The sequence below is a fragment of the Oncorhynchus tshawytscha genome, linkage group LG22, assembly GCF_018296145.1.
Source record: "Oncorhynchus tshawytscha isolate Ot180627B linkage group LG22, Otsh_v2.0, whole genome shotgun sequence".
Taxonomy (NCBI): domain Eukaryota; kingdom Metazoa; phylum Chordata; class Actinopteri; order Salmoniformes; family Salmonidae; genus Oncorhynchus; species Oncorhynchus tshawytscha.
In genome coordinates this window covers 5662916-5673816 of record NC_056450.1, presented here as the reverse complement: position 1 = coordinate 5673816, position 10901 = coordinate 5662916, and positions in this window count along the sequence as shown.

Here is a 10901-nt window from a genome sequence, read left to right as displayed (position 1 = left end):
TTATATTTATAAAAAGTATTATTTACCTCAAATCTGTAATCCCTCTGCCAGTTAGCCAGAAAACTCCAAGAAGCTAGCCTGAAACTCCAAGAAGCTAGCCTGAAACTAGCCAGAAGCCAATCCAGAAGCTAATCAGAAGCTAGTCTGTGCTAGTTAGCTTTACTGGCAAATCGTTGGTATTCAGCAACCACGGTTTGTGGTCAGCCAGCTCCTCTTAGCTCGAAAAATCTATCGCCAGTTCTGTAATGGCGCAGGCGCGGCTTCGGAACGTGAAACATACCGACCAATTTTTCTCCGTGTCCCTGGATTTCGACTGCCTTTCTGGACATTCATACCGATCTCACAGCTGCTAGCTGCTATCCGTGTGACTATCGGCCTTCGCCGATTCCGGAGCAAACATCACTATTCGGAGCAATGCCAGCTCTGTCAATCACTCCCCAGCCTCCATCAATAACTCCTGGGCTGCAGTCACCTATCCGGACCCGCTTTACTGCCTACGCGGAGCCCCACCGGGCCTTCTGCCAACTGGATCTGCCGACGTTATCTACCCGAAGGAGATCCGGCTGGCTCATCCGCCGCGACGCTACATGAACGCCCATCTGCGGCCTGCTAACCGTTAGCTGTCTTACCGGCTGCTATCTGAATAGGCACTGACAATTTATTTATTTTTATTATTATTATGTTTTCTTCTGGCCTCTTATAACTATATCTATTGTTTTTATTTTTGTTGTTGTTGTGTGATTTGGATTAATCCCCCTCTACCACACGGGAACCCCACTAATCTACTGACTGAACGCAAGAGGTGGCTAACAACAGACCCATCCTATGCTAGCTTGCTACCGATGGCCTGGCTAGCTGTCTAAATCACCAACCAACCTCTCCACTCACTGACCCTTTTGATCACTCGACTAAGCATGCCTCTCCTTAATGTCAATATGTCTTGTCCATTGCTGTTCTGGTTAGTGTTTGTTGGCTTATTTCCCTGTAGAGCCTCTAGTCCTGCTCACTATACCTTAACCAACCTATTAGTTCCACTACCCACACATGGTAATGATATCTCCTGGTATCAATGATGCTTCTAGAGACAATATCTCTCTTCATCACTCAATACTCTAGGTTTACCCACTGTATTCACATACACATACCTTGTCTGTACATTATACCTTGATGCTATTTTACCGTCCCCAGAAACCTCCTTTTTACTCTCTGTTCCAGACGTTCTAGACGACCAATTCTCATAGCTTTTAGCCGTACCCTTATTCTACTCCTCCTCTTTTCCTCTGGCGATGTAGAGTGAATCCAGGCCCTACAGTGCCTAGCTCCACCCTATTCCCAGGCGCTCTTTGACCTGACTTCTGTAACCGTAATAGCCTTGGTTTCATGCATGTTAACATTGTAGCCTCCCTCCCTAAGTTTGTTCTATTCACTGCTTTAGCACACTCTGCCAACCCGGATGTTCTAGCTGTGTCTGAATCCTGGCTTAGGAAGACCACCAAAATTCAGAAATTTTAATTCCAAAACTACAACATTTTCAGACAAGATAGAACTGCCAAAGGGGGCGGTGTTGCACTACTGCAAAGATAGCCTGCAGAGTTCTGTCCTACTATCCAGGTCTGTACCCAAACAATTTGAACTTCTACTTTAAAAATCCACCTCTAAAAACAAGTCTCTCACCGTTGCCACCTGCTATAGACCACCCTCTGCCCCCAGCTGTGCTCTGACACCATATGTGAACTGATTGCCCCCATCTATCTTCAGAGTTCGTGCTGCTAGGCGACCTAAACTGGAACATGCTTAACACCCCAGCCATCCTACAATCTAAACTTGATGCCCTCAATCTCACACAAATTATCAATGAACCTACCAGGTACCTCCCCAAAGCCTTAAACACGGGCACCCTCATAGATATCATCCTAACCAACTTCCTCTAAATACACCTCTGCTGTCTTCAACCAAGATCTCAGCGATCACTGCCTCATTGCCTGCATCCGTACGGGTCAGCGGTCAAACGACCTCCACTCATCACTGTAAAACGCTCCTGAAACACTTCAGCGAGCAGGCCTTTCTAATCGACCTGGCCGGGTATCCTGGAAGGATATTGATCTCATCCCGTCAGTAGAGGATGCCTGGATATTTTTTTAAATGCCTTCCTAACCATCTTAAATAAACATGCCCCATTCAAGAAATTTAGAACCAGGAACAGATATAGCCCTTGGTTCTCCCCAGACCTGACTGCCCTTAACCAACACAAAACATCCTATGGCGTTCTGCATTAGCATCGAACAGCCCCCGTGATATGCAGCTGTTCAGGGAAGCTAGAAACCATTATACACAGGCAGTTAGAAAAGCCAAGGCTAGCTTTTTCAAGCAGAAATTTGCTTCCTGCAACACTAACTCAAAAAAGTTCTGGGACACTGTAAAGTCCATGGAGAATAAGAACAACACCTCCCAGCTGCCCACTGCACTGAAGATAGGAAACACTGTCACCAATGATAAATCCACCATAATTGAGAATTTCAATAAGCATTTTTTCTACGGCTGGCCATGCTTCCACCTGGCTACTCCTACCCCGGTCAACAGCACTGCACCCCCAACAGCAACTCGCCCAAGCCTTCCCATTTCTCCTTCTCCCAAATCCATTCAGCTGATGTTCTGAAAGAGCTGCAAAATCTGACCCCTACAAATCAGCCGGGCTAGACAATCTGGACCCTTTCTTTCTAAAATTATCTGCCGAAATTGTTGCCACCCCTATTACTAGCCTGTTCAACCTCTTTCGTGTCGCCTGAGATTCCCAAAGATTGAAAGCAGCTGCGGTCATCCCCTCTTTCAAAGGGGGACACTCTGACCCAAACTGCTACAGACCTATATCTATCCTACCGTGCCTTTCTAAGGTCTTCGAAAGCCAAGTCAACAAACAGATTACCGACCATTTCGAATCTCACCATACCTTCTCTGCTATGCAATCTGGTTTCAGAGCTGGTCATGGGTGCACCTCAGCCACGCTCAAGGTCCTAAACGATATCTTAACCGCCATCGATAAGAAACATTACTGTGCAGCCGTATTCATTGATCTGGCCAAGGCTTTCGACTCTGTCAATCACCACATCCTCATCGGCAGACTCGACAGCCTTGGTTTCTCAAATGATTGCCTCGCCTGGTTCACCAACTACTTCTCTGATAGAGTTCAGTGTGTCAAATCGGAGGGTCTGCTGTCCGGACCTCTGGCAGTCTCTATGGGGGTGCCACAGGGTTCAATTCTTGGACCGACTCTCTTCTCTGTATACATCAATGAGGTCGCTCTTGCTGCTGGTGAGTCTCTGATCCACCTCTACGCAGACGACACCATTCTGTATACTTCCGGCCCTTCTTTGGACACTGTGTTAACAACCCTCCAGGCAAGCTTCAATGCCATACAACTCTCCTTCCGTGGCCTCCAATTGCTCTTAAATACAAGTAAAACTAAATGCATGCTCTTCAACCGATCGCTACCTGCACCTACCCGCCTGTCCAACATCACTACTCTGGACGGCTCTGACTTAGAATACGTGGACAACTACAAATACTTAGGTGTCTGGTTAGACTGTAAACTCTCCTTCCAGACCCATATCAAACATCTCCAATCCAAAGTTAAATCTAGAATTGGCTTCCTATTTCGCAACAAAGCATCCTTCACTCATGCTGCCAAACATACCCTTGTAAAACTGACCATCCTACCAATCCTCGACTTTGGCGATGTCATTTACAAAATAGCCTCCAATACCCTACTCAACAAATTGGATGCAGTCTATCACAGTGCAATCCGCTTTTGTCACCAAAGCCCCATATACTACCCACCATTGCGACCTTCGTAAGAACACCCTGCAACTAGATCTGTAACCGTTGAAAAAAAAAAAAAAACACCTATCCGTGAACATCACCAATCTGTCATTGTACGATTTCTCTTAAATGACGATAGATAAATGGCTGGTTCTTTTTTTATTGACACCGGAGGCTCCTTGACTTTGACATGAAGTGGAAAAATAATTTCTCTATTTTCATTTTGGACCTTTAATCCCAGATAAATGGCCATAACTCAAAAACCGTTGAGGCCTGGACGCCATCTTGTTCGGGGCCAACTGCCCATTATGCCAAACCTACGCTCACCGAGTTTCGGCTTCGAAATATTTTCCGTTTTCGAGATAAGGCCCCGTCGTGAATCGTGATGTTTTGTCCGATAGCAATATGATTGCTTATGCCCCCCGGTGGGATATTCTGGGACAGTGGAAAAATGACCAAAATCTTATTATTTTTGTGAAACGGAAACCGAATGTCCGACAAAGTTCATTTGATGACTTCCTGGTAGGTCCGGCCCTGCCGCTCGGCCCGACGCCGTCCGCGAATTTTAAAAACGTTTTCGGACGTCTAGTATTTGCAATGTGCACTTTCTCACTAACCATACGGCAAATGCCGAAATGTTCCCTTAAGGTATGAAATGACTCATTCCAGTTACTAATAAGCACCCACCCATTAAGAAAATGACTGTAAAAACTGTTAAATTCCCTTTTATTGATGAGGAATTGAAAAAATTGTATGGTTTAGAGGGATGAGGCAAAAGGTATGGCAATTAAGTCTGGCAGCCCAACTGATTGGCAAACGTATTGCAAATTAAGGAATCAGGTGACTAAACTAAATAAAATAAAAAATGAACTACACTATGAAACAAAGATAAATTATATACAGAATGATAGTAAAAAGCTTTGGGTCACCTTAAATGAAATTTTGGGAAACGAAGCCAACTCGGCTCCTTGAATCAGAGGGCTCATTCATCACAAAGTCCACTGATATTGCAAACTACTTTTAATGACTTTTTAATTGGCAAGGTAAGAAAACTTAGGGATGACATACTAGCAACAAATGCTGACACTACACATCCAAGAATATCGGACCAAATTATGAAAGACAAGAATTGTACTTTTGAATTCCGTAAGTCAGTGTGGAAGAGGTGAAAAAATGATTGTTGTCTATCAACAATGACAAGCCGCCGGGGTCTGACAATCTGGTTGGAAAATTACTGAGGATAATAGCAGACAATATTGCCACTCCTATTTTCCACGTCTTCAATTTAAGGCTACTAGAGAGTGTGTGCCCTCAGGTCTGGAGGGAAGCTAAAGTCATTCCACCACCCAAGATAGTAAAGCCCCCTTTTACAGGCTCAAACAGCCTGTTACCAACCCTTAGTACACTTCTGGAAAAAAATGGTGTTTGACCAGATACAATGCTATTTCACAATAAAAAAATTGACAACAGAATTTCAGCATGCTTATAGGGAAGGACACTCAACAAGCACAGCACTTACACAAATGACTGATGATTGGCTGAGAGAAATCGATGACACAATGATTGTGTGGGCTGTCTTGTTAAACTTCAGTGCAGCTTTTGACATTATCGATCATAGTCTGCTGCTGGAAAAACTTATGTGTTATGGCTTTATACCCCCTCTATATTGTGAATAAAGAGTTACTTGTCTTACAGAACACAGAGGGTGTTCTTTAATGGAAGCCTCTCAAATATAATCCAGTTAGTATCAGGAATTCCCCAGGGTAGCTGTTTAGGCCCCTTGATTTTTTCAATTTTTACTAACGACATGCCACTGGCTTTGATTAAAGCCAGAGTGTCTATGTATGCGGATGACTCAACACTATACATGTCAGTTACTACAGCAACTGAAATGACTGCAATACTCAACAAAGAGCTGCAGTTAGTTTCAGAGTGGGTGGCAAGGAATAAGTTAGCCCTAAATATTTCTAAAACTAAAAGCATTGTCTTTGGATGAAAAAACACTCACTAAACCCTAAACCTCAACTAAATCTTGTAATAAATCATGTGGAAATTGAGAAGTTGAGATGACTAAACTGCTTGGAGTAAGCCTAGATTGTAAACTGTCATGGACAAAACATATTGATGCAGTAGTAGCTAAGATGGGGAGAAGTCTGTCTATAATAAAGTGATGCTCTGTCTTCTTAACAACTCTATCAACAAGGCAGGTCCTACAGGCCCTAGTTTTGTCGCACCTTAACTACTGTTCAGTCGTGTGGTCAGGTGCCAAAAAAAAGGACTTAGGAAAATTGCAATTGGCTCAGAACAGGTCAGCACGGCTGGCCCTTGGATGTACACAGGGAGCTAATATTAATAATATACATGTCAATCTCTCCTAGCTGAAAGTGGAGGAGAGATTGACTTCCTAACTACTTTATTTATGAGAGGTATTGACGTGATGAATGCACCGAGCTGTCTGTCTAAACTACTGGCACACAGCTCGGACACTCATGCATACCCCACAAGACATGCCACAAGAGGTCTCTTCACAGTCCCCAAGTCCAGAACAGACTATGGGAAGGCACACAGTACTGCATAGAGCCATGACTATATGGAACTGTATTCCACATCAAGTAACTGATGCAAGCAGTAAAATTTGATTTAAAAAACAGATTTAAAAAATAGTATGGAACAGCGGGGACTGTGAAGCAACACAAACATTGGCACAGACACACACACACACACACACACACACGCACGATAACGTTCGCACTATACATACACTTGGATTTAGTACTGTAGGTAGTGGTGGAGTAGGGGCCTGAGGGCACACAGTGTGTTGTGAAATCTGTGAATGTATTGTAATGTTTTTTAAATTGTATAAACTGCCTTCATTTTGCTGGACCCCAGGAAGAGTAGCTGCTGCTTTAAATACAAATACAAACATGATTAAACATCTCTGGAGAGACCTGAAAATAGCTGTGCAGCAACGCTCCCCATCCAACCTGACAGAGCTTGAGAGGATCTGCAGAGAAGAATGGGAGAAACTCCCCAAATACAGGTGTGCCAAGCTTCTAGCGTCATACCCAAGAAGACTCGAGGCTGTAATCGCTGCCAAAGGTGCTTCAACAAAGTACAGAGTAAAGGGTCTGAATACTTATGTAAATATGATATTTCTATTTTTTATTTTTTATAAATTAGCAAACATTTCTAAAAACCTGTTTTTGCTTTGACATAATAGGATATTGTGTGTAGATTGATGAGGGATTTAAAAAAAAAACAATTTAAGAATAAGGCTGTAACGTAACAAAATGTGGAAAAAGTCAAGTGGTTTGAATACTTTCCAAAGGCACTTGTTACAGGATAATAAGTTCTAAATACAAGGGTCACCAGCATCATCTAATCTCTCATTTATTGAGGGGCATATGGACAGATGTAACCTATGCAGAGGGGTTTTTACACACAACCAAAATGGGAGCTAGCTAGAATAAGAAATAAAATTAACCAAAAAAATAAACCACTACTAGGCCTACACAAAGTGGGATGTCTGCTCACTGTTTTGCTGCTCCCAAACATAATCTTTTAATAAAGCTTTGGTGATTAAGATTTATTTCAAAGCAGTCTCATGAATCAAATCCTTTAATGATAGACATGGCTACTTGGTGAACGCATTGGGTAGGACAAGACAATTGCCTTCATTGAGGGGAGGCTAAATGCTTGGTTTTTAATCAAATGAAACCAAATGGAGAGAAAAAAAAAACATTTTTGTGTGTTTATTAATACGATGGTTACCGGCACAAAAAACACATTTCCTGTCTTGTTCCATGAGAACAAGGGCACCGCGTTACAGCTGGATAGGTGTCGCTTCCACTCACAAAATCCATGCCATTACCAACCTTGTTACCAATAAGACCTGCTTTTCGTTAGTCTTAGATCTCCTGATATGCATGAAATGGTCACTTTTGAGCTTGTTTTCAAGGACACACCTCAAATATTGCCAGCCCCACACCTCAGCCCAAGCGAACTGATATCAGACAGGTAAATTGCTGAACCTGGCGCATGGGGTAGAAAAACTGCCAGAGTGCAGGTTTTTACAAGCTAAAATTGCAAACTAATGTGCGTTTGGCACTTGCACTACCTTAGCAAAATTGAGCTGTTAAGCTGTTATGGAGCCTTTTGGACAAAGACTTGGTGCTCCGGTACCCCTTGTCGTGTTGTAGCAGAGAGAACAGCCTATGACTTGGGTGACTAGTGGCCTACAGCAGGATGGCTTATATAATGTCTTAATATGCATTAGACGTTTCACAAATTGCCTCATTTAGAGCAAAGGTAAGGCTTTTTACCAGTGTGTATTTGTTTTGAACTTTTTACGTTTTTAGAGATTAAAGAAACTCTTCCTGCACTCTGAGCAGTGGTAAGGAGTCTCTCCTGTATACACTCTCTGATGAACTGTTATAAATATGAGGCGTTGAAGCCTTAGGTGTCTGTCCTGTGTGAATTCGATGCTTGTGATTTTTTAACTTAGCCAATTGAGAGAATCTCTCGCCATGGTCAGAGCAGTGGTAAGGCTTCTCTCCAGTATTTTATTCACTGGTGTACTTTTAAATTATCTTGTCTAGTAAATCTATTTCCACAATCAGAGCAGTGGTAAGGATTATCTGCTGTGTATGTTAGCTTGTGATAATTAAGGAACCCAATTGAGAGAAGCTCTTTCCACACTCAGAGCAGTGGGGAGGCTTCACTCCAGTGTGCACCCTCTGATGAGAGAACAGATTAATGGAAGTTGTGAAGCACTTCCCACAATCTGAGCAGGAGTAAAGCTTCTCTCCAGTGTGTATTTGTTGGTGTACTCTTAAATTATATTGTCTATCAAATCTACCTCCACAATCAGAGCAGGAGTAAGGCTTCTCTCCACTATGCATTTTCAAGTGTCTTCAAGATGCCATGAGAACTGGAAACTCTCATAACATATGCAGTGAGACCTCTTAGCGCTGTGAGCTTCCGTGTGTTGCTCTTTGGATGGAGAAGCCGCCTCCACTTTGTCAGAGGAGTTAAGTGGCTCTCCTGTGTGAATAACAACAGAAAAAAGAGCAGCTGAAACACGTGGCAAAGAATCAACTTATTTCACTCCGAAATGATTCAAACAGTTGCATCTATCGCACATCGTACGAGTAGCATGAGATAAATGTACCTCTCTCATTGAATGGCAAGATAATAATTGTTTACTCCCTCATACGTGTTCTTACCATGAGAAACTAAATTATCACTCTTCCCTTTCTCCTCCTCTTCATCACCTTCATCCTTTAATGATGACATTCAAGCCCAGTGTTTGACTGCAGTCTTCCAGCTTCTCTGATGCCACCTCTGGATCCTGGACCTGAAGATATCTCTCTCCTTTGTGAATGACATCTGAATAGCAAGTCAGTTGGTGTGATATACAAGTGCATTTACTGTAAGTGGGCTTTACATGACAAGGGAAGCGGGATATTGGGGGAGGCAAAAGAGAGCCATCCCGATATGGTAATAAATGTAAACTACCGACTGCCATACAGTGAATAAAAATAGAATAAGTATTGGCTTCGAGAAAGTTGATGTCAAATCACAAGTCTGTGACAGGAAATAGGTTACCAGCTCACACAATGACAGGTGATATCTGGAGGAAACCAAACTGCTCTAGATAAAACTTGCTCTTACCATGATCCAATCCTCCTATCTTCTCACTTTCCTCTTCATCTTTAATGTTGACATTCAGCCCCAGTGTTTGACTACAGAGGTTGTTTTCAGTGTATTGCTCAGATGTGTACCAATATAACAATCTCAACATTTCCTCTTGTGCGTGACATCTTCTTTTGACACTCCACGTTTTCAAGAGAGAAGCTACATATTTTCCAAATTGGTCACAATGATCAGATGATTCATTTCTTTCTGAAAAGTATAATACGTCGAACATCTTCCTCTACAAGGCACCTGAATAAATGATCTTGTCCTCCTGGCGTCTGGTTTTGTGACACGGGGATTTGTCCATTTCTTCATCTTTGTTGATGACATCCAGTTCCAGTCTTGGACTGCATTCTTCCAGCTTTACTGATGCCATCTCTGGGTCCTGCTGTAGGCCTTCACACAGGGCTCCACTGTCACAACCAGGACACATTGACGCTATAGGTCTGGGTTCTGTGTGAAAGGAAAGCAGCAAGCTGGGTTTGTCCTCGCCGTCCTTAAATAAAGACCAACATAAAATGAATTAATGTTGATTAAAGAGGTAGTAGGATTAAAAGGGATTGACTATTGTTGTGCTCTCGTGCTATGCTGTATAGTTCATTGGGCATGAGGGACAGCCTATGTACACAACCAGCTGATATCGGTTGATGGAAGAAAGAATTTTAAAACTGGACACAAATGCAATAGCTGCATTCTAGTTCTAGTTCCTCAAACGTAGCAAAAAACACAAAAAAACAACAGTGTAACACAAATACAAAAGTTATTGAATAATTCACATGGAATGGGCCAAAATAGCACATCAAGATTTGCATATACTCTGCATTCACTTCAGTTGAGTGGCCTGGCGTTTGGATCCAATATCTATTGAGCTTTTTGTTTAAAAATAAATGTAACAGTTCCATATCATGTGAGAAATAGGCCTACAGTAAGACTAAAGATCATAACATGTTCCAGATAACATTGCCAGTGTTGAATGAATGAAACTCCGCTCAATTTCCCCCAATCCCCAAAATATTAGCCATATTACCTGTACATTTTCCAATGAGCCATGGTCAGGATATGGTACAGCCTCTTCCCTCAGCCTAAGAGTTTTGTGCATTGCCCACCCTACCATTTCTGCATTAGCAAAGCTTTCTTTGGTGAATTGAGCATGACAAAGGCGGCTATTATTGGAAAGGCCAGACATATCCCTCTGAACAAATTACAACCACCTTTGCAGATGCTCAGGACTTTTTTTTCAGGAAGCGAAAAAGAGTTTGCTTCTGTGTCTGACATCCAGAGTTGATGCACTTCTTCCCTGGCATTTTTTAGGCTCCTGAATTAACTGCGCTAGGGTACTCTGTGTTCTTGGAGAGAGGAACAGGGCAATGCAGGGAAAGGGAGGGGCT